Below are 25,130 nucleotides of genomic sequence, written 5' to 3' on the forward strand. Positions count from 1 at the left end.
TGGTGTAGTTTAGAAATACTATTAGCGTATTTCATGTTTATTTAATTTAGCTCAGTTTCACCTCTGCCACAGAAAGTGACACCTGTGGCTTAAAACCTAAAACACCTCTCTCTGCTTGGTACCAAGATTCAAATGCATAGAAGTTTTCCCCCATATCATAGACATTTTGGTTTTCCAAACTCTTGGTATTTTTTTCCTCTTTTACTTTCCTTTACCAGCAGAAAATACTGTCTTCCAGTGTTTGGAGACATAATGTTTTTGGGCTCCTAAGTCACCTGTCTTCTAGATTAAGCTTGCATGTCATCATGGTGGACTCCTCCTTTCACATGGTTAGTGGTCCTTGTTGTAGGAAGTCTTGCCTGCTCAAGGCCATATTTATCTCCACCCTATACTGTATTGCCAGTTTCCTCTATTAGAGTACACTGGATCTTTTACTTCTCCTGCTATCTTATTCTTGTCTTGGTCTACTCAAGTGAGACCTATCTCCTGGTCTCCTGTATGTTTTGCCTGCTCTTTTGGGTCCTACTTGCAATTCATTTTTTCCTTCTTGTCTTTGCATTTTTTGCCTACTTTTTTTTAGTTTACAAACACCATTCCCTCCTGGATCTCATCTGCTCATTGATCCAAGTGAACATTCTTTATCTTCTTTAACTCCTGGATCTTCATATTTCCTTACAAAGCATATCCCTAACTGTATTCTGAGATACAACTAGGCATTTTATACACATGCACACACACACAAATAAAAACTGGTGTCTTTTTAGAACTTGTGTGCCCATATCTGAATAGACACTGGGAAGTTAGAGATCACTGGATACATAAATAAATACATGATTGTTACTCGGCGTTAACACATAAGTTGTATTTGTTAGCCAGTGGCTGCCTTGATCTATGCTATTTATTCTATGATCGCTGTCAATACTAGGAATTTTCTTGTGTGATTTCAACATATACTTGTGATATTTAATATTTATTCGATAGCAAGGATTCACACTATACAAATCTCCCATGGATTTGTAGCTGAAAAAGAAATTTTTAAATACAAAGTAGTCTTGTGTTACTCAAATTTTCCCCAATCAAATAAGCAAAAAGATTGAACTCTTCAAAGTGAAAATGAACAATCTTGTCTCTTGAGCTCCTGTTTTTATACTGTTCATAATTAGAATTATGAAAAGTATGTAATGTCAAGTTTGGGAAACAGTGTCTTACAAAACATCTGCTTCAAGGATTTATAATATACAAGTTTACGTTGAAGAGACAACTTGATCAAGAAAAGTGAAGGCTCTGAGATTTTATTCTGCTTGCAAGCTAACAAGATAGCCTGCCAACAGTTTCATAAAGGCTGGCAAAAGAGGCAAGGCCCTTAGGAAAGAGGCAAAGACCTAATTACTCAAGGCACCATGGGCAACACCACCTCCATGTTCACATTTGTTACCCTTGCCCCTCAAGTACCAGAGGGCAATGCAGATGCTTCACACATAGTGGGCTTGTGTCACAGCTGAGGAACCTCAAATTTAGGAAATCCAATCTTCTAAGGGGGCTGCCAGCAAACCTGCCCAACCTTTGCCCCTGAGGGAGTTATTATCTTTTTTATCCTGGTAGAGAAACAAATCTGCTCTCTGCCTCGAGGGAGTCACTACCTCTATCTTCCAAGGCTGTTTGCTTTGCAAACATCCTTGAAATGCAAACATCCTTGCAAAGATAGTCTGGGACAAAAGCTCTCACAAGACAGGTAGAAACACCATGGAGAACTGCCTCCTCTATAAAGTTTTAAATAATATTAATTATTTAGAATAATTCTATAGTCTAGGTTGCTGTGGAAAATATATTATGTATATTATGTTATTTAATCTATTATCCCCATTTCATAGATAAGGGAATTGAGGCACTCAGTAAGTAACTTGACCAAAGAGGGTTTGACTCCATATTGCTACACAGTATGCTGTATATATGATATTAATATTCTCATGTAAAAAATAAACTAGTTGAAACCAAATTCTGATGCATGCATTTCAGAAAGGAGGCATAAGACGTAGTTCCTGATCGGTTACTAGAGCAAGTCTAGATTTGACTAGTTATAGTTGATATTAATCCCATACAAGTGTACATTCCTTTGTAATTGACCATGGCATTCCACAGGTATTATCTTTCATTCATTCAAAAATTATTGATTATCTACTATAGGCAAGGCTTGGTTCTAGTGAACAGACACACTGTTATTGCCTTCATTGAGCTTAAAGTAGAGTCACAGACACATATTAAACAAATAATACATAACTACTTGTTCAATTACAATTGTGCACTCTTGGCCTGGGTGAGCTCTTTCATTTCTCCCAGATTCATTTGCCATTTACATGCTAATGACCCCGGCTCCCAGATCTATAACTTTGTCTGTTGGCTTCATATTTTTTTTATCTGAAGTTTCGCTAAGCATCTGGGGTGTTTCTCCCCACGAAAGGCTTTTTCTCTAGTGTTCTCTATCTCAGTGAATGACAGTGCCATTTATCCAGTGGCCAAATGAGACATCTGGGCATCCTGATTTTCTTTTCTCTTTTGTCCGATAGACCATCAAGTCCTATTTTATCTAGTAAATATTTTTTGACTTAATCCCCTTTGCTGCTAACCTAATTTAGGCCACCATTACCTCTGGCTAGAATCACTGCAATAGTGATTTAGAAATTGGTACTGCAATCTCCTGTCTTGCTCACCCTCTCTAATCCCATCTCCACTTTACAGCAAGAACCAACTCTCTACAAAGCAAACCTGGTTAAGTCATTTCCCTGTGAAAACCTTTCAATGACTCTCCCATAGTCCTCAGGATAAATAGAAATCTTTGCACAGCACACAAAAGTTCGTTATGGTGGGGACCCAGACTTGTCTTTCACCTTCTTAACCCTTAAACTCTGCTTTCCAGCCATATACAACTTTGTTAACACATGTGAAAGTACAATGTTCTTTCTTCCCTCCAGTGCTACAAGTGTTTTCTAGTTTGGAATATTATTTTGTTTCTCTGCCTTCACGTCCCTGCCCTTCCCTCCAGCTCCGTCGGGCCAATTCCTATTCTTTTAATTCTAAAATGTCATTCCTGCTATGAAGTCTTTGCTATTGCTCCTAATCTGGATTGACTTTCTTGCCTCTGTATTTCAAGAAGCACCTGTACTTCTCTGATCGTGAACTGTAACTGCCTTTCTACAAATTACATAGAACTTTGTATAACATAGTACAAAGTACTAGCACATATATATCACACTCTCATTGAATTTTTTTTAAATGAATGAATGACTATATGCATAAATGAGTGAATGAGTAAACAAACGAACCATGTCTCCTGTAGTTTTCCCTGCAACTAATGTGACGCATGAAAAAGAGGGGCTTTTTAAAGATCAGACCCTTCCTTCCCTTATTAAGTAATCATGGACATATTGGAAAAGAAATGGAAATTAAATCCTCAAAAAAAAAGAAAAGAAACCCTTCAAAATAGACTCTTATTCGTTGAGGCAAACCTATGATATAAGAGAAGTTCATTTTCATTTTGGCCTCCTCTCACTTCAGTATCCTTTCCTGATTAGCATCACTGCCCCCTCCTCCAGCCTCTTCCCCTAATTAGATGCCCCAAGTGCTTCTGCTGAGCTTAGCAGAGCCCTCCGCTCTCACTGCCTCAGGGCTTGCACTCTGAGAAATGGGCCTTGGTCCTGGGCCATCTCTATCCTTGCCTTAATCAAACCTTATTTCTTCTTCCCCTTCTCCTTTGCAAACATTAACACTGGCTGAGGTCCTAATGGCTCCTAGTGGCTTAAGGAATTATATTAGCATTCTGGGAGTTAAAATGCCTCAGTTCAATTGAAAGTTAACAGTAAATACTTGAGCAACTGTGACAAGCTACCGAGCTTTAGGACACCCTTCAAATAATAATCCCTAGTCAAACTCTGTCCCCTATGTTTATGTGAGGGCCTAGCTTGAGTTTTGACACAGAAAAATCATTAAAATTTTTGAATTATATGCATGAAATCTAATATTTGTTCAAGATGAGGGTAATCTAAATAAAAATGTTAAAGTGATATTAACTTGCTTTTTCTGTTGAGGAATTCATTAATGAAATACAACAGGCAAACAATTTCAAAGAATAAGGGAACAGAAAGGGAGAGATTAGCTTCAGAAAGGCAACTTTTCAAGCTGTAGAAAGCATTGGGTGACACATATTCAGGGAATCAGAAGACAAGATGGAATGACAGAGAAGGAAAGAGAAAAGGATCAAAAATGGCAATCAAGAGGAGAGAAGAGCAGAGCGGGAATATGAATTTATTACCAAGGAGAGCAGGAGTTAATGCAAGTGGTAAGAAAGTGGACCTCGTGCACATGAAGCAGAAATGTTCATCCACCAAGTACATTTTACACAGGCCAGAGGAGAGACCAATGCAATCAGCCTGGCAGGGAGAAGGAAACACCACTGGCTGTGGAATGAAGAAAAGGCAGCAAAGAACAAAGAAGATTTGACTTAGTGTGAGGGTTGTGAAGAGTCAAATATTTTTAAAAAATGATAAGCTGAAATACTGACAGAGAATGTAGGTATGTTTTTGTCTGGAGCTAAATATGAGACGAAGACCAAAAGATTTAGGAATTAAAGTCCCTTCTATTTTTATTATTGCTAATCTCATTTACCTAACTAGTCTACTTGCTTTCTGTATTTCTCTCTTTTAATTTTCCCTGGTTAATCTTCCTAAAATACATTTGATTATATCATTCTAGTTATTGCTTTATTCGTTACCTTTTATGGGTCTCTGCCTTATCTCCCACTACTTACTGCCCAGACCTCTTTCCTCCTCTAACAAGCTTCTTGAAAAGGGTGGGCTTTACTGCTGAATGCATTTTCTAGTGGTCACGGTAATCTACCTGGCCCAATTCAATGAATACTTTTTAGTCCTAATCTAACTTGGTCTCTCTGGCATTTGAACTGATGAATGCTCACTCTTTCATGCAACTCCCTCCCCCCTTGCTTCCTTGCACTCTTCTTACCTAGTTGTCTTCCTCTCTACCTGATCAGTCCCCATAGCTTTTCCTCTGCTTGTCCCTGTCTTCACCTTCTGTAAATATCCCTGAGGACTCTCACAACCCAGATCTCCCTGATAAGCTCCAAATCCATATTTACAACTCTAGCTACTTCCACCCAAATGAACTCCTGCCACTTCAGATTCAATGTCCAAACCAGAATTCGCTATCTCACTGCCTCTTCCCAGCCCGATACTTGGCTTCTCTGTTGTGATTTTGGTGTATTTAGGGAAGACAAGTCAGTTCATCCCATCCAAAAGAGACTCTCCCATCATGCTTTGTTTAGGCTGGTCCAGGACCCCCAGTATATCACCTTAACATTATCCTGTCAGCTTGGAATTACAGACCAGCTGGTTCCTTTCACCCTAAGTAGGTATTGATTCTAACCATAAGGAACAGAGAGTAAGATAAGAATATAGTAAAAGCAATATTTGTGGAACATAACTCTGGAAGCAAATTGAAGGCATTTAGGCTTGAACCTGGAAATTCAGTTGGAGACTCTGGGACTAGAGGAAGAGGACCATCTGTGAAAGACATGCTGAGAGAAATGTTGGTGGAGCCAGTTCCATGCAGCTGGAGCAGAAGATATGTTTAGTCGCTGCTGTTTAGGCCTTTACACTTAGCTTTTAACACTGGTCGGGGAACAAAGTCATTCATTTGTGGTAGTAGGAGGTAAAAAGCAGAGACTGCCTGGTTCTGGAGGACCCTGGGCTCCGTTCACACTAAAGGGCTCAGTCTGTCCTGAGCAGATCAATGTCAACACCACTTGGGGCTGTATTTGGGGAGGTAAGCCATTTTTCTCCACCTCGTCACTTCCTCTTCATAGAAAAGATTCACACAAGTTTTCTCTAAGAACTTCCCTATGCAGGAGTACAGGCATACCTCAGAGATATTGCAGGTTTGTTTCCGGGCCACAGCAATAAAGCGAATATCAGAATAAAATGAGTCGAATTTTTTGGTTTCCCTTGTTGTCATTTCAACAATCTCCACAGCATCTTCACCAGGAGTAGATTCAATCTCAAGAAACCACTTTCTTTGCTCATCCATAAGAAACAAGTCCTCATCCATTAAAGTATTATCATGAGATTACAGCAAATCAGTCACATCTTCAGCCTCCACTTCTTGCTCTAGTTCTCTTGCTCTTTCTACCACATCTGCAGTTACTTCTTCCACTGAGATCTTGAACAACTCCAAGTCATCCATGAGGTTTTCTTGCTCTAGTTCTCTTGCTCTTTCTACCACATCTGCAGTTACTTCTTCCACTGAGATCTTGAACAACTCCAAGTCATCCATGAGGTTTTCTTGCTCTAGTTCTCTTGCTCTTTCTACCACATCTGCAGTTACTTCTTCCACTGAGATCTTGAACAACTCCAAGTCATCCATGAGGTTTGCAACCAACTTCTTCCAAACTCCTGTTAATGTTGATATTTTGACCTCTTCTCACGAGTCAAGAATGTTCTTAATGGCATCTAGAATGGTGAATCCTTTCCAGGAGGTTTTCAATTTACTTTGCCTAGATTCATCAGAGGAATCACTACCTATGGCAGCTATGGCCTTATGAAATGTATTTCTTAATATTATAAGACTTGAGGACTTCCCTGGTGGCGCAGTGGTTAAGAATCTGCCTGCCAATGCAGGGGACACGGGTTCGAGCCCTGGTCCGGGAAGATCCCACATGCCACAGAGCAACTAAACCCGTGCACCACAACTACTGAGCCTGTGCTCTAGAGCCCACGACCCACAACTACTGAGCCCGTGTGCCACAACTACTGAAGCCTGCATGCCTAGAGCCCATGCTCTGCAACAAGAGAAACCACTGCAATGAGAAGCCCGTGCACTGCAACAAAGAGTAGCTCCCACTTGCCACAACGAGAGAAAGCCTGTGCACAGCAATGAAGACCCAACGCAGCCAAAAATAAACAATAAATAAATTTAGAAAAGAAAAAGAGTTGAAAGTTGAAATTACCCCTTGATCTGTGGGCTGCAGAATGGATGTTGTGTCAGCAGACATGAAAACATTAATCTCACTGTACATCTCAATCGGTGTTCTTGGGTGACCAGGTGCATTGTCAATGAATGGTAATATTTTGAAAAGAATCTTTTCTTCTAAACAGATGGTCTCAACAGGGAATTCCCTGGCGGTCCAGTGGTTAGGACTCCATGCTGCCACTGCAGGGGGCATGGGTTCAATCCCCGGTCGGGGAACTAAGATCCCGAATGCTGCGTGGCGTGGCAAAAAAAAGAGGAAAAGAAAAAGAAGGTCTCAAGAGTGGGCTTAAAATATTCAGTAAACCGTGTTGTCAACAGATGTGCTGTCATCCAGGCTCTTTTGCTCCATTTATAGAGCACAGGTAGAGTAGATTTAGCATAATTCTTACGGGCCCTAGGATTTTTGAGATTGTAAATCAGCACTGGCTTCAACTTCAAGTCACCAGCTGCATTATTAGCCCCTAACAGGAGAGTGAGCCTGTCCTTTGAAGTTTTGAAGCCAAGCATTGGCTTATCCTCTCTGGCTATGAAAGCCCTACACGGCATCTTCTTCCAACAGAAGGCTATTCCATCTACACTGAGTCTGTTGTTTAGTGCAGCCGCCTTCATTCATTATCTTAGTTAGACCTTTGGATAACCTGCTGCAGCTTCTGCATCAGCACTTGCTGCTTCACCTCACACTGCTATGTTATGAAGATGACTTCTTTCCTTCAACCTCATGAACCCACCTCTGCTGGGTTCAAACTTTTCTTCTGCAGCTTCCTCACCTCTTTCAGCCTTCACAGAATTGAAGAGTTAGGGCCTCATTCTGGATTAGGCTTTGGCTTAAGGAAATTTGGCTGGTTTGATCTCCTATCCAAATCACTAAAGCTGTCCTCATATCGGCAATCAGGCTGTTTTGCTCTCATCATTTGTGTGTGCACTGGAGTAGCATTTTTAATTTCTTTCAAGCACTTTTCCTTTGCATTCACAACTTGCGTAACTGGTGCAAGAGGCCTAGTTTTCAGCCTGTCTCTGATTCCTTGATAACTATAATCATTTCTAGCTTTTGATTTAAAGTGAGAGATATGTGACTTTTCCTTTCACTTGAACACTTAGAGTCCATTATAGGGTTATTAACTGGCCTACTTTCAATACTGTTGTATCTCAGGGAACAGAGAGGCCCAAGGAGAGGGAGAGAGATGCGGGAACGTAGAGCAGTCAGAACACACACACATTTATCAATTAAGTTTGCTGCCTTACATGGGCGTGATTTGTGGTGCCCGAAAACAATTACGATAGTAACATCAAAGATCACTGACTGAAGGTCACCATAACAAATACAATAATAATAAAGTTTGAAATGTTGTGAGAATTACCAAAACGTGACACAGAGACACGAAGTGAGCAAATGCTGTTTGGAAAATGGTGACAATAGACTTGCTCAACACGGGGTTGCCACAAACCTTCAATGTGTAAAAAACTTAATATCTGCAAAGTGCAATACAACAAGGTATGCCCATATTAGACTAGACAGCCACAAAGGAACAGGAAATAGCTTGCTGATTTTTTTTACACATTTGTAATTCTCTGCTATTGCCCTCTCTTTGGTGACAGTTTAGGAGAATGGAAAAGTACAGAAAGAGATTAGATTAAAATCCATATTTTAATCCTCTAGTTGCCAAATTTTCATGAATCTACGTTAATTAAATAACTTGAATCAGGCCCTCATTTACACATTTACTCCTTAATTATTGTGATTATCTTCACTTTAAAATTCTGAATCAACTGGAAATGAGTCTAATAAAACAAAAAAATATTGTGACATATTAATGTTGACATGAGGAAAATATGAACATTTCAAAGGCTTTCTCCCCCTATTTTACTGTATGTACATGTAGAAGGTGAATATGAGGCAGTTATTCAAACATTTCAGATCTCAAGTATCTAGATAACTGAAGGAAACCTTTGAAACTTACATTATTCCCGTCTCGGGCTTCCCCGGTGATGCATTGGTTAAGAATCTGCCGGCCAATGCAGGGGGACACGGGTTAGAGCCCTGGTCTGGGAAGATCCCACATGCTGCAGAGCAACTAAGCCCGTGCACCACAACTACTGAGCCTGTGCTCTAGAGCCCACGAACCACAACTACTGAGCCCGTGTGCCTAGAGCCCATGCTCCGCAACAAGAGAAGCCACCGCGATGAGAAGCCCGCGCACCGCAACGAAGAGTAGCCCCCGCTGCACACAACTAAAGTAAGCCTGTGCACAGCAATGAAGACCCAATGCACCCAAAAATAGATAAAATAAATAAATTAAAGAAATAAATTAAAAATGGATTTCTATAAAAAAAATTCTTCCCATCTTTTAATTTTCCATTTTGTTTGTTGAGTATAGACAGTTTCAAATGACTTATATGTCATTTTTAAATTGCCTTAAAATTGAAATAAATAGTGTAATCAGAGAACTTCACAGGAGAATAAAAGCTTCACTCTTAACAAATGTACATTGTCAGTGGTGTCTGATTTCACATCTTTTGTACATAGTAGCTTCCTCCACAAATGAGGAGTCATGAAGGTTAGCTTCCACAGTGATTCACAAAACCAAGCAGGGAATGAATCCCTAATGTCACATATGCTATATATACTCAGGATCATCAAAGGCTGAACTAGTGGCCCACTGAAGAGCATATTTAGTTATACATACCCAAACTGCAGTTAAGCTTATATTTTAAAATGACAGTCTTGATTTTTAAAATCTTACTTTCTTAAAACTTATTTCAAAGAGTTATTAGACAGGGATAGAGAAGACAGAACTATAGTCTAGGAAGAACACTTTTGCTCTTCATATATTCAGATATCAGTGTTTGGTTAAAAAAAAAAAAAAGAAAAGGAGGGAGGACCACAAACTCTATCATGGTGTTTTAAGGTGTTGGTATTGAGGACATAAGAACATATATGGGACTGAAAGTACATGATACTAAAGGGGTTGTATGAATTATAATCAGAAAACACTTATAAAGCAGTAGATTTTCTTATCAAAAAAGAAGGTAGCAATTTGCAAATGTCTCATTGTTGGGCTCTCTTATAACCTTGGGTATATTGCCCAATAGTATATGATCATGGGGCTCATTGAGTCAAAGGAATGAAATTCATAGAACATTGAATATATGCACTTTGGTTACAAAATCATCATGTGGTATGATAATAATGTAACACTAACGTAAATACATCTGCATTCTGGAATGGAACAACATCAGTAACTCCAGAGTCTTTAGGTGAAGGGTGCGGACCTAATAATGGAAGCCATAAAACTATATTCCCACCTCAGTATCACATCAAAAACCAAACAAATATACAAAACCCAAAAGGACCGAAGCAGTAATGATATTCCCTAAACTACTTGAATGACTGTTCTGGAATCCTGGACTACCTATAGTTTCCCAAACTCAAATGCTGTTTCTCACCTTTTGCTTTTTTCATGCTTTTCCCACCGTGCCTGGAACAACTTTGCTTCTGTCTTTCCCCCTAACTCCTACTCATCCACCTAGACGGAGTTCCAACCATCCTGCTTTTGTTGCCACCAGCATTCCAAGCATATCTCTAGTAACTCTAAAACTTGAAAGGATTTGCCCCAGTGTAAGTGATCTGAGGGCAAAGAGTGTGTGTACCTTTCATCTTTGATTCCCCTGCTTTGGCACAGCGCTCGTCACTTAGTGAGCATTCAAGGAATGGCTGTTGAACTAAACCAAACTGCAAAATCAACATTCCAGAGGAGTTCTGAGGAAAGGAGAGATTGCCGACATCCCATAGAGTTGATCCTGTGCTACAGTTAAATTGGAGTGCTTCCTCCAAGAATTTACCCCGTGTATCTTGCCTCTAAACCCTAATTTATGTTCCTTCCTCCCCACAGCATATTTCCTCCCAGTCTCATCTGCTGAAATCCCACCCATGCTTCAAGGCCTCCATGAGATTACCTGTTCTCAATGAGCTTATTTCATTTTCCAACTGGATATTGTTCCTCTGCCTTTAACCCATAGATTTTTGGTTTTTATGACAATTTCTAAGTTAAGCTTTGGGCTCTCGTTATGTATATATTTATGTCCTAAACATCTTTGTGCTTTTGCACTGGCTACTATTAAACTTTTATACATACCAAGTACTTTATAAACAGTTCTTTAATTGGATGCAATGAACCTAGGGCAAAAACAATTTTTAGTAGTGATATATCTGAAATAGATTATAAATATTACATTACTTAGATCATGAGCTATAAAGAAAAAGTTTTCTTTTAAAAAATTCAAGCTATGTGAATAGATTACAAATATATATACCATGTTCACAGAACTGAATGTAGTAAACTTATATAAGAAGAGACAACTAATTAAACCAAATCCTGTGAATCTTGATTCAGAGTCTGTTAATTAAGAATTTGTAATAAATAATTTGATCCATTTATTTTTTATATTAATTTGTAATAAATAATTTGATCCATTTATATTTTCTGTACGTGGTGAGCCAATTTAAGAGGATAAACAGTGCTAAAAGTCTTAATCCTTTAAATATGGGAATCAAAACTATTAATATTTACCTATTTTAAATATTAAAGCAGACTCTTCTACCTGGAAACATATATGCATTGGGAAGATCTATAATTCAGACTCCTCACTAACCGCTGATCTATTTTTGTGAAGTTTTATGTGCCCCTTCAAATTTGATTGTTTCACTGATTTTGTAATTTAAATAAATTCAAACCAAGTTATTAGAATTCTTATCATTCATTTTCTCTCTTCCAAGATAATTAAGTGTTGGGTTTTAATCCCATCAGGAGAGGGTTTTTGGTTTTTGTTTTTTAATTTTTATTGGGGTATAACTGCTTGACAATGGTGTGTTAGTTTCTGCTGTATAACAAAGTGAATCAGCTCTACATATACATATGTCCCCAAATCTCCTCCCTCTTGCGTCTCCCTCCCACCCTCCCTATCCCACCCCTCTAGGTGGTCACAAAGCCCAGAGCTGATCTTCAGGACAGGGTTTTGATAATGTCCTTCCCTCTGCAGACTACCAGGTGTTATCCCTTGTGGCCCTAGGGGTGGAGCCTGTCAAGCTTCCAGAAGGAGCTAAAGTTTAGAGTGACTGCTCCACCTAATGACCAGGACCAGGAATCTGCCCCTTCCTTGGCCTCCCCTGGGAGTTGCCATATGACAACTCATTCCCATCCAGCCCACTGACAATAAGTAAATGGTGTGTATTTCAATGTCCTTACAGATGAGCTACAAGTTCCACCAAACCATGCCTGTAAAGATTACTTTTGTAAAATCAGACACGAAAAGATGTGCACTAGGGCCCTCAGCTAGGTCTGAAGTAAGTGGCCTTCAGTCAAGGCAAATGCAAGATAATGCTCTCCTGGGCCAGGGTCCTCAAGAGGCCAGATGAGGGAACATTCTGAGAGAAGGACGTTCCTGAAAACCAGGGAGTAAGGCCCAGAGGACAAAGGAAGGGAAAAACATTATAAGCTTTGCTTCCTCTCCACCCATTCTGCCCATTCTGTCACCAAGAGGCCTGAGCATTTAAGATTTCAAGGTCATGGAAAATCTAAGTAGTTCCTAGGAATGAGGCAGCTACCTCCTTATTCTTTGGTAAGTTCCTCCTATCACTGAAGGAACAAATACACAGTCTCCTTTCCTTCCCCTCCTCCCCGAAGAACCTTGTCTTTTTTTTGCTGAAACCCACTTCCCCTGCTTAGAAAGAAATAGATATAAGGGTTGGGAAATTAGGATGTATGTGGCTCATTAGATATTATGTCAGGGTCCATTTTTCTCACCCATGCCTTTACCTACTAGGTCCATCCAAAACTGAAGTGTGTTTATTCTCCTTAATGATCTCACTTCTTCAATTTTAGCAATCACTCTTCCTTTTTCTCTCAAGCCATCTCCAGACTACGTAAGACTGCTTGTAATAAAATATTTTAGGGTTGAAAGGAACCTTATAAGTCACTTATTACAACCACTAGCCAAGTTCTCCTGAAATCCTAGTCAAACAAGGACAACTGGCCTACACTGCAAAGCTGACTGTTTTAGCTAATCAGATAGAGGAATCCACGCCCATAACTAGTGGGAGAAGAATGAAGAAGATTCTTGGGCCTTTCTCTCTTCTCCCAGGCTACCAACATATGTTTTCATGGCAAGTCACTGAAGATAATATTGCATTTAATATATCAGTTAAGAAAGGAAGACAAGAAGAGGGGGACAGGATGGTATAATGACAGGATGGAAGGGTCCTGTGGTTTTTTTGAGCAGGTGGGACCATTTATTTATTCAATGCGTAAGCATTAATCCCATTTATTTTATTTTGAACAATCAGGAAAAACAGCTTTCTAGCTGGTAGCAGGAAGGTGATGTCGAAAAAAAGCAGAGATTCAAAGAGCAAGAATGTTATTCTTAAATTGGAACCTAACCTGGAAAATCAGTGAAATGTACTAAGGGACCATTCATGACCAATGACTAGAATGCCATTTTGTATTTCTTTGCAAAGATGCACTCTTGCATAATTAGCTTCCATAATCATAAAAGCACTCCTCAATGCAATAAGGCATAAGGCATTTTATTTGTTTTCCTATATGATGTTTATATAAAAATGTTACGCTTTTTTCAACCATACATCAGATACTCCTTATTTCTAGCATTGCCAATATGTTTTTCTTGGTAAAAATCAAATATATTAAAACTATATTCTGACTAAATAATACTTTATCATGTTTTGCTGTTGTTGCTTTTTAACTTGGAAAAGTTCATCTCAGATTTCATTTTCACTGTGTTACAATCCTGTGACAAGGGTTCTATTAATACTAAATAAACAGGTAAACAGGCATAAGGAAACTTGTTCAAGTCAAAGAGTTAGTTAGGGACTAGCTAATTATTTGTGGTGCCATGTCTGGGGGCATATGTCTCCTCAGTCCCACATCTGGACTCTTTTAGCTAAAAAATGTGCTTTGAATGGACTGTGCTCCCTTGTGAGCTGGGTCCTGCTGATAGTCCTTAGAGAAACTGATTGCAAATGGAATATTCTCTGTCTGTTACCTTTGCTCATCAGTTTGTCACATGTCCTGTTCCAATGAGCTCCTCTGAAGAGACAGGAGCCACAAATGCAACTCTGTCATGTCAATCATTGACAAACATTCTCCAAGTGAAATTAATATGCAAGACTCGGGCTTCCCTGGGGGCGCAGTGGTTGAGAGTCCGCCTGCCGATGCAGGGGACATGGGTTCGTGCCCCAGTCCGGGAAGGTCCCACATGCCGCAGAGCGGCTGGGCCCGTGAGTCACGGCCGCTGAGCCTGCGCGTCCGGAACCTGTGCTCCGCAACGGGAGAGGCCACAACAGTGAGAGGCCCGCGTACCGCAAAAAAAAAAAAAAAAAAAGCCAGACTCTGCATACAGTTTTGTAAGCATTCCTACAATGCACAAATATGCTGAATCTATCTAAGATTGTTCTTTTGAGCCAGAAATTATTACGAAAGGAACAAGTGAGACTATATTTTCTTTTTCAGGAAGCATTAAAGATGTCTTCTTTAGTTATTACACTAAATATTCTCTGACCAACAACATATGCTTGCTAATAATTTTTGTCTTGCAGAAACATGATTGTTTTCTAATGGGAGGCATTTGAAGTGCCTTAGCTAAAGACTGATTTAAAGAAAAGCCTTCTTTTGGAATCATCTCAACATCTATCAGGTGGTATTATTTTTCCAATAGTCTTTTACTCTGTCCTTTGCATTCTAAAGAGCTTATGTCCAACCTATAATTATTTTCTGCTAATTAGAGTAATTCATGATTAATTATTCAAAATGATTCCTCTTCAAAATCAAATCCATTTCTTGTCATGACATTTAAAAAAGATACAAATAAAGTATTATCAGAATGCAAATTTCTGTCAGAAGGGAATACTTTTTAAGTTTTCTTTAAATAGCATTAAAATCTTTCTCTACTAGCACAGGCCCCGTGATTCCCTACATCAATTAATGTGGACTAAAGAAGGGCAATTGGACCATGAAGTGATGACTATTAATGGTTTTGATAATTACTAAGGATTGCTTACACTGACTACATAGGAGTAGGTAATTTACAATATTCTTAAAGAAGAGCTGCAAAGCAGGAAGACCTAACGATGACTAAGGGCAAACAGTAAACACGTTAACGTGGGAACCTGGATGTCCAAAGATGTATTTTGACATGGATCATGTCTCTTTGTGGACACTCACTCGAGTCCGCTGATGGCCAAGTCTCCCTTTCCTGGGAGAAAAGCCCGAATTCCACTTCCTTCCTTCAAGAGGCAGCCCCTTCCCCCATTATCTCCTAGGGAGGCCCTGGACCTTTCTGTCTCTAAGCCAGGATCACACTTGTCTGCCTCCTGTGCCTTTATCCCACTCTTGGCCCTACTCATTATTGGATGAGACACAAGTGTCTTTCCTTAGAAGGTGAGATCTTTTCTACTTAAATTTTTCTTAGGCAATAGCCTTAACATATGTGTGCTATACATAATCAAATTTTCTACGTACGTTTATTGAATACCTTCAGTGTGAAAAGTTGCATAATCTAAATGAAGAAATTTGAACATACCAACTCTGTGTGACATAAACAGTTCTATTAGATTCGAGCATGGAAAACAAGATGTATATGCATAAATGTAAGAGTAAGAAAAAAAAGGTCTTTAGAAATAGAAGCTACTTCTGGGATTCAGAGGACAAGAAGAGAAAATTATAAATCTAGGAAATGCTGAAATTGTTGCCAGAGGAAAGCACACTGCTTCCACTTTGACCAGGACATGTAACCATCGTGTACTTCATCTTCATTAAAACTTTTCAATTTATTTGCTTTTTCCCCCTAATGGGGTTACAACTTAACTTTTATAATAAAAAATTATTATAAAAGTTTGTTTTATCAAACGTCCAGATTTTCAGAATAGCCATGACAAAAACTGGGGAAAAAAAAAAAAGAAAACTAGATGATAAGTGACCTTAGAATTCTGTGATGGTGACAGTCATGCTTGCTAAATAGTGCATGTGTTTCTTTTCAGTTAGAACCATGTGACTAGTTCTGGCCAATGGACTGTGAACAGATTTATTGTGTGTCAAAACACTTAATTGCCAGTAGGAGGACACCCTATATCTATTTGCTATCGCCATGGCAACAAAAAAAGCTGTATGCTGAAATGGCAGATTCAAAGACAGAAGTGGCCTTGGTTGCTAGGTCACCACATGGAGGATACTGCTCTGTAGAGCTGCCTGGACTTATGGTCACTTTGCTTTCTTCAGCATACAGAAGTCATTAACATTAATCTGTGTTGTATGTGGCTCAGTCAGGCCTCAAGGTACATCTCTGTGCTGCAAGAAACTGTTTCGTATAGGTCCATTTCTCATCTAAATACCAGAATAAGTTTACGTTGGCAGTGTATTAGGGTCTCCTTAAACACTCATCAACATAAATGCGGAGCTCCCGTTTTGTGCTTGCAGAAGTAATTCTATGTCTTTCGTATTTGGGAGACAGCATGAAAGACTGCATACTGTTTAGTAAGAGGGCTATTTGTTTTAAAAGCTAAACAAACAATTAAAAAAACATTTGTATTACTTTGCTTTCTGTAGTTCGCTGGGTACACAAGGAAGTAGTAAGGCTGGAGATAATGATAGAATAATTTTATTTATCTAACTATCTGGAAAATTACTTTGCTAGGCAATTCTTTGAAAACTATTGCTGATTTTTGGTTTATATATCAAAAGTGTTAATATTCTAGTATTAATATTAAAAGTCTTAATATTCTAATATTAAAAGTATTAACATTCTAATCATTACATCTGGTTGGATGTTCAAAGAGCTTAAGAATTATCATGACACTATTTAAATAAAATATTAGATACCAGGCAAATGTCCAATGACAGATTATTCATATAATAGATTTGAGACATCCTTTCCATGAAATATTTTGTAGCCATTTAACATGATAATGTAGAACGTCAACTTTCAGATGGAGTGTGCTAACATTCATTTATCTGGCTAGAGATGGGAAGAGTTACAGCTAATATGCTAGGAACTGTGTGGATCTTGAAGCTTATCTTATTTATACTACAGCCTGATTGTCAAAATTTGCCTATATCCTTTGAATTTTGTGCAAGTGAGCATGTGAGTTGCTTCAGGGGAAAAAATAGAGAGCTATCATGAAAAGAATATTTAATGATATGACAAGCAATAAAGAATAAAGACAAAAGAAGATGAGCTGGACCGCCAACTCATGGCAGCTACACAGAATTGCAGGGATGGACTTAAGAAGGTACATTCATTAAGTATTAGACAAATGATCAAAGAAACTTAGCACTAGGGCAAATACTTGGCAAAATCAGAGAGTATGAATTGTCTGCTTTGAAAGCAGAAACTTGTCTAACTTGAAGTGCAGTTATGTTTCACATATACTTTTTGAGGCCATCTTTTCTTTCTCAAGTGTAATTCTAGTTGTTGGCCATGGGATTTATTTTTCTTTTCTTCCCTTGTTACTTTAAGAAACTTGAGGCCAGCTGATGGGTTTTTACTCTCTATATTTGAATCTGAAGTGAAACAATTCCCATTGAGGGTTCTGGTGGAACTTTATTTTAGTTATGTTTTAATAAAGTCTTATTTGTATTGACTTCTGAGGCAGCATGGCATTCCCTAACTGATAAACTACTTGGGTTTACTTTTTTATGGAGAGATTTTAATTTAATATGATAGAGTCAATCGTTGTTTTTCAGGTTTTATGTGCATGCCTGGAAGCCTTTTAATAACTTGCAATAACAAACAAAATAAATGTGACTTTTAGGGTAGACACTCTTGTAATTGATATTTCTACCAACTCAGGGTGTTTATTTATTTTGCCAAAAAATAAAGTGCATTCTTTTCATCCTTGGGGAATAAAGAGTAATGGAGTTGCCATTTACTAAAAAGTTGTGAGAGATACAATAATTGCAATGAAAAATTTCAAACAGATCTATTTCTTGCTTTAGATTTGATCCTTGCATAACTCACAAACAGTAAAAGATTTTTTCCATATTGTAATAAATTCATTTGCCTTTCTGCATAAAGTAATTAGGGATCAAGGTGTAACAGATATTTAAAAAATATATTAACAGATAGTAGACAAGGTTTGTATGCACAGAAAATTATATTATTTTAACTTTGAAAATTGTATATTTTCAATACTGAAGAATGGGATTTTGAACACAGAAGTGATTTTGATAAATGGCAGAATTCTGCCTAAGGCCACAGAAGAAGCAAGAACAAGGAACATAAGAAGAGGGAATCCACAAATTAGTATGTTATGATTATTCTCTTTGATAGCATTTAACAACAGCTTTGAAAAGATCCAATGTCTTCCTTCAGAAGTTTAAACTTATTTCTTCCATATCTAAGTAGCATGTACTATAATTCAAATTGACATGGTTCCCTTAGAAATAGTGGGACAACCATTGGATAGCGATGAGGCATTACTGAACAATGTTTTTGGATGATACACACTAATAGAAATTTGAGATTGAAATGGCCTTTTCAAGGCAGTAGGTTACACCTATGAAAACACAAGATAGGTATTTAAGTTTTTCTCTCATTCCTTGATATTGACCCTCATTGAGTGTACGTGCATTAGTCAATTTGACACCTCAAGGATCCCTAATTGTTATGAAGATGTCAGCAGCCTGGTAACATTTTTTGAAAGGTCTATTAAAAAAAAAAAAGTCTGAACGTTACTCACCCCAGGACTGAATATAATTTTTCGCAATAGTTATAGGGTTGATGAAATACTGAATGGGTTGGGGGTAGAGGGGTTGCAGCAGGTGGGGTGGGAAGAGGAAGCAGAGGAATATGACGATTTCAGTAATTTGCTGTGGTGATCATGCTTTGTCTCAGCTCTCAAGAAACAAAAGTAATAGCTACAATTTATTAAGCTGAGAACTTGGAGGTATAGAACCACTGAACCTCAGTTTCTTCATCTTTATATAAGGGAATTGTCTAGCTCACAAATTACTGTGAAGACAAAATTATATAATATATATAAAAGCTGTTCCAAGTTAAATTATACAAAAGTATTCAAGGTTTAAAATCCATAGGTAAAGTTTCGTAAATGAGAGAACACTGAAAAGCCTTCCAGGAGACTACCCTGTAGATGTGCTCTTGATATAATGGGCACACTAAAGAAAAAAATGCTGTATAATAAAAAAAAAAAAAAGGAGTCAAATCCAGAGAAAACCATAATTCAAAAAGATATATGCACCCCAATGTTCATTGCAGCACTATTTACAATAGTCAAGACACGGAAGCAACTTAAATGTCCACTGACAGAGGAATGGATAAAGAAGATGTGGTATATATACACAATGGAATAATACTCAGCTGTAAAAAAGAATGAAATAATGCCAGTTGCAGCAACATGGATGGACATAGAGATTATCATACTAAGTGAAGTCAGACAGAGAAAGACGAATATCATATGGTATCACTTATATGTGGAATCTAAACAAAATGATACAAATGAACTTATTTACAAAACAGAAACAAACTCACAGACATAGAAAAGAAACTTATGGTTAGCAAAGGGGAAATAAGGTGGAGGGATAAATTAGGAGTTTGGGATTAACAATACACAGTACTATATATAAAACAGATAACCAACAAGGACCTACTATATGGCACAGGGAACTCTGTTCAATGTTATGTAACAACCTATAAGGGAAAAGAATCTGAAGTGGAATCTCTCTCTCTCTCTCTCTCTCTCTCTCTCTCTCTCTCTATATATATATATATATATATATATATATATATATGAATCTGAAAAAATATATATATGTATATATATGTAACTGAATCACTGTGCTGTATACCTGAAAATAACACGATATTGTAAATCAACTATACTTCAATTAAAAAAAAAGGAGTCAAGGTTGAAAGAAACATTGCCTTAACATAGATGTCATCTATGTCATCAAAGACTAGGAAGGTCCCATGCATTGCAAACCTTCAGGATATTCAAATATAAAATCTCAAATGTCCTTGACCCACCACCAGGTGTTGCCACACTCATTTTCTTACTGCAAATCTGATTTTTATATATTTCTAAATTTAGTTTTAAATGGTCAAATAATTACATCAGACTTACAAATAATAACTCATACAGTAATTAATATAGTCCACTCAAGGGAAAGAATAGTTTGAGGTTTTTTTTTTTTCAGATCTCATTTATGTTATTACTTTCATTGTCGCAAAAAGTTTGAGGTAGGCTTGTAAAATTTTCCTGCTTGTTTACAGTACTAAAGTAAATTTCCTGAGTCATTTATTTCTCTCTCGCCTGTATAAAAATGTTGTATGATAAATATTCCAAGAAGAGTCTAATATCAATATTGGTCTTTTCTCCTAGAGTTTCTATTCCTTCTAGTTTTTAAGCGTGAATATCTTGGGAGTTCTCTTAGAGTCTTGCTTTTCCAGCCACATATTTATGTTCACTGAGTCCTACCTATATTTCCTTTTCATTGTTTTGACTCTTTATTCCTAGCTGATTGCTAATTTCATTCAGATGTTGCTCTAATAATCTTCTCCACAAACTTTCTAAACTTACTTCCTATGATACTGTGGCAAGCCAAGCAAAGTCTCCTCCTTCATCGGAGATGTTTTGACTTGGGGCAGCGTGGTTGTAGGAGTCTGTATGGTTTTCTTTTGGCAGAGAAGACCTTTCAGCGGGGACGCTGGACCTGAGACCTGAATGATGAGAAGGATCAGCTGTTTGAAGAGTGGGAGGAGGAGAACTCCAGGGAAAGAGGGGAGCAAGTGAAAATGTTGTGGTGGAGGTGTGAGCTTGGTGTATGTGAGCAAAGGAAGGCTGGCAAGGAGGACGTGGGGAGTGAGAAGAGATGGGGCCAGAGATGGGAGGGAAGCCAGATCACACGGGACCTCGCAGGAGTTTGTAGTTTTCCTAAGAATGCTGGAGTGTCATTGAGGGGTTTTAAGCAAGGAGATGACAGGATCTGATTTAATTTTTAAATAGTCACTCCGGTTGCTGATAGATTGGATGCTGTGGAAATGGAGTCAGGGGACACGCCAGGACATTCTTACCTCCTTCCTCTAAATTGCCCAAAAGTTCCTCTCTTACTGACTTGCCTATAAATAGATATAGTCTTGTATTATTCCACATTAGGTGTGTAGCACACAATTTCACCAAATGCTCTTTGAGGGACTCCATATCGTGGCCTCTGTGTCTTAGGACTCCTTTGTGCTTTCCATAGCATTTAGCCAAATGCTTTGTACCTGACAGGTATACAACAGATAGTAATTTTTTTTAATTAATTAATTTATTTGGTGGTGTGGTGTCTTAGTTGTGTCAGGCAGGCTCCTTAGTTGCGGCACATGGGCTCCTTAGTTGTGGCATGCAAACTCTTCACCGTGGCATGTGGGATCTAGTTCCCTGACCAGGGACGCAACCCAGGTCCCCTGCATTGGGAGGGCAGAGTCTTATCCACTGTGCAGCCAGGGAAGTCCCGATAGTATAGTAATTGTTGATGGAGCCCTATTATATAAACTACCCATCCTACCAGAACAGAATATACTTGAGCAGGTATGAAAACAGGGCTTTTGAGTCTTCTATATTCACTGAACCTCATTCCATGCCAACATCTAACAGAGTTCATCAACGTGACTGGAGCTAACCAAAAGTTTGTTGAAAATCATCAAATGCTACACTTAAGATATGAACATGTCATTGTGTGCAAATTTACCTTCAAAAGAAAGTCAACAACATTTGCACTCTAATGATATGCATACTGTAGTGTTTAGGAATAAGTATACCAATGGCTGCAACATATTTTGAAATGAATCAAAAAATGAGATGGATTCGATGGATGGGCAGAAAGATAGATGGATAGATGCAAAGGCAAGTATAGTAAAATGGCAGAATCAAAGTGATAGGTATATGGGTATTTAGTGTAAAATTATTTCAACTTTTCTGTACAGCTGTAATTTTTCATAGTAAAGTATGGTGAAAAATTAGCTGAAAGTGATAACTAAAAATATTATATTAACAAAATGATTAAGTTTATAGTCATTGTACTTCTATGTATCTGAGCTTTCAGGAAAACTTCTAATCCTTACATAGAACATATATTCAGTCTATTAATTTATGACTTTGAAAAGTGTCCCAACTTCATATTGGCTTTATAAATTAGAGTTCTGGTTATATTCACCTATATTTTCTAAATAATAGTTATGGCTCTGATAAAATTTTCTTATCTATACAATTCATAAAATAGAGTTCAGACATTAAATTATTGTTAAAATTGAGTATTTTGTGATACTTAGTGATAATAAAAATAATTATATTATTACTTATTGGGCAGTATACTCTAACCATAGCACTTCATCATGAGTGAGAGCAAAAAGCACAATCAACTGAATGTAGCAACAATCTCTCCCTGACTCACTCTCCCGCTCTCTCTCTTTCTCTCTCTCTCACTGCCCCATCTCCTCTTCTTCATCACTTTTTTTCTGATGCAGAGAAACTGCACAGGGTAGGTAAGCATGGGATTTAAATAGGAGGGGAAATTATCAACATTAATGTAATAATATTAATATTCTATAACTTGTCTTTTTTGAGAATGAAATTTCTAAAAACCTGAAGCACTCCTGTGCTACATAAAGATGAACAATTTTTCTCAATGTGCAAACTTTTGGGTTTCACCTTTCTTTAAGTTCTAGACAGTTTATTTTAATGTATTGCTTTTGTGAATGATTTCAGTGGAAAAATCTGTTCTTTAGTTATTCTTTTAAAGCGACAGAATGCACATTCTCACATTAACACCTTTTTACTCTAGGAAAAATGAATGGAATGCCTATCTGAAGCACACTTTTAACTTTCAGTTTGTATTGCTGACAGTTGATATCTTTGAAGGAGACTTGGAGCGGCAACACAAAAGTATCCCTGCTTCGGCTGGGCCAACCTGTGGATAATGTTTGAAGTCAGTGGAAGCTTTAAGTTTTTAAAAGGTCTGCCCAGGTGTCAAGAAATATGAGAAATGGGCTCAGAGTTGTGTGGAAATGAATAGGTTGCATGCATTTTAAGGCAGTCTTACAGGAACACATTGAGAGATCTGGCATCCTTAAAATTGAGCATATGTCCTATCAACATTCCTAGTACAAAGTATTTTGTTACTGCTTCTATGCAAGAAATAGCCCTGTGCAAAGGCACATCATTGAACCAAAGCATATGGAGGTGGCTATTCAGCGATTCTGAGCTATGCTGCAGCCTTACTCACCTTTTTTCTACACATTTGCCAATGGAAATTTCTGCTCTAGAAATTATACTGTAGCAAAAAAAAGAAGTATATGCATGAGGGTGGGTTCCATTTCTCAGTACATAGCAACATGAACCTGTGCTATTGTCTGTTTCCTGAGACTACTGAATCAAAAAACATATGCACCTATGCTTTAAGGAAGCAGTGACTCTTTAAATTGCCCTTTATATTTATGAATACTTAATTACTTTATTTTGCCAAAACTTAAGTCATTAAAATCATCTTGAAGCTTGACTTAAATTTCAGAAGTAGCCCGCAAGCTGTATAATCTTTAACTATGTTCCATTCAACACATTTAAGAGATGTAAAAACTCACAAGTGATGATATAAAGGATAATTTACGCTTGCAATGCATTTTTGTCCAATTAATAGATTGCCTGTGTGTTGCATATTTTGCATGACAAAAGAGCAGAATATTAAACTGCCATTCATAATGAAAATGCACTTTGCAAATTAAAAGTGCCGAAACAGAAATTTTTCACCCTGTTTAGGAAATAAACAGTCCTTAACCAATTAAACTGCATTGTAATAATTCTATGATTTATTGCAAGTTGTTTAACTTTCAAAACTCGGCTAACCCATATTAAGGTCACAATCCATCATGTCTTGCTTGGAAAGCCAGCAAATAATGGCTGTTGTATTAGCTGCTTTTGATGATAGTATGAAAGAAGTATTAGCACTTGTCAACAAAACTGCTTACAACATAACATTAGCATGCATGGGCTGCTGTACCTATTTATTATTCTGGCAGCTTCACACATATTGTTACAAGCTTATAAAACATTTTGTCGGGTGGAAACCGAATGTACACTGTTTGGTTTTCTGATAGACTGGCAGCATAAATGTCTGGGCTGACTTAGTTTAGTTTAAGTGTAAATAGAGACACAAATTCTTCAACCTGTTCTCTTATTGATACTGAAAAGTGCTGAATTATTCAGCATCCAACTCTTCTGTTTGTGTCTATCACAGTTATCAATTACCCATCAGTCTTCTTGTCAAAACAGAATGGATTAATCTGGCTGAAAATAAGACAAATAAATGGATACTGTAACAGGGGTGTGGGGTTGCCAGACTGTCAAAGGGAAATCCAGGCAGTGACATTTGCCGTCAAAAATGGGATCTCTGGCTTAAGTGAGCAAATGATTCCCCTTTGTGAGCCAAGAATGCACTTAGCTCACCGTAAGTAAATTAATCTGCCTTCTTTGACTGCTAATGCATTAGCACTGAGGTAATAGTTCAGTTTCTAAAATTCCTTTATGTTTAAATAATTTTGGTCATTGTTATTATTCCTCACAGGAAATGCAGCTACATTCAGGTACTTTATCTTGACAAAGAGAGGGTTGCCTGGTAAATAAGTGGACCCATTTAACGGTGAAGTTATTGCTGATAGTTTTGTGCCACTTCATAGCTCTCAGCTGATGTGATACCAAGTAACTTTTGCACAGATGGCTGGTGGAACTCATCCAGCATCTGCAAAGTCCATCCCTGTTTTCTTTCCCAAACATTTTATTTGGAAATCTTGTTTGGCAAACTTCCTGAGACTCTGCCTAGCTGTTCAAAGTACATATTTCCAATCTATCTCATTTGGCCCTTCCATAAAAAAAGAGCCAGCAAAGTGCCTTCTTATTTGGCACAAAAATTGCAGCCACAGACTGAAGCAACTTTTAGGTTCCTGGCCAAAAATTTACAAGAATTTTATCTTAGATGCTTCCATACTGGACTGTTTTACATAGTCACCATTAACATCTGAAGCCTTCACATCATGAC

At 37.9% G+C, this 25,130-nt stretch overlaps 1 protein-coding gene across 1 annotated transcript in view; it reads right to left on the bottom strand.

Moving 5' to 3' along the window:
• The window catches only part of KIAA0825 (KIAA0825 ortholog), a 407,465-nt gene that overhangs the window by 55,339 nt on the left and 326,996 nt on the right, over positions 1–25,130 (bottom strand). The gene's annotated exons all lie outside the window — the stretch shown is intronic.

This window comes from Phocoena phocoena, chromosome 3 (assembly GCF_963924675.1).
Source record: "Phocoena phocoena chromosome 3, mPhoPho1.1, whole genome shotgun sequence".
NCBI classification, from domain to species: domain Eukaryota; kingdom Metazoa; phylum Chordata; class Mammalia; order Artiodactyla; family Phocoenidae; genus Phocoena; species Phocoena phocoena.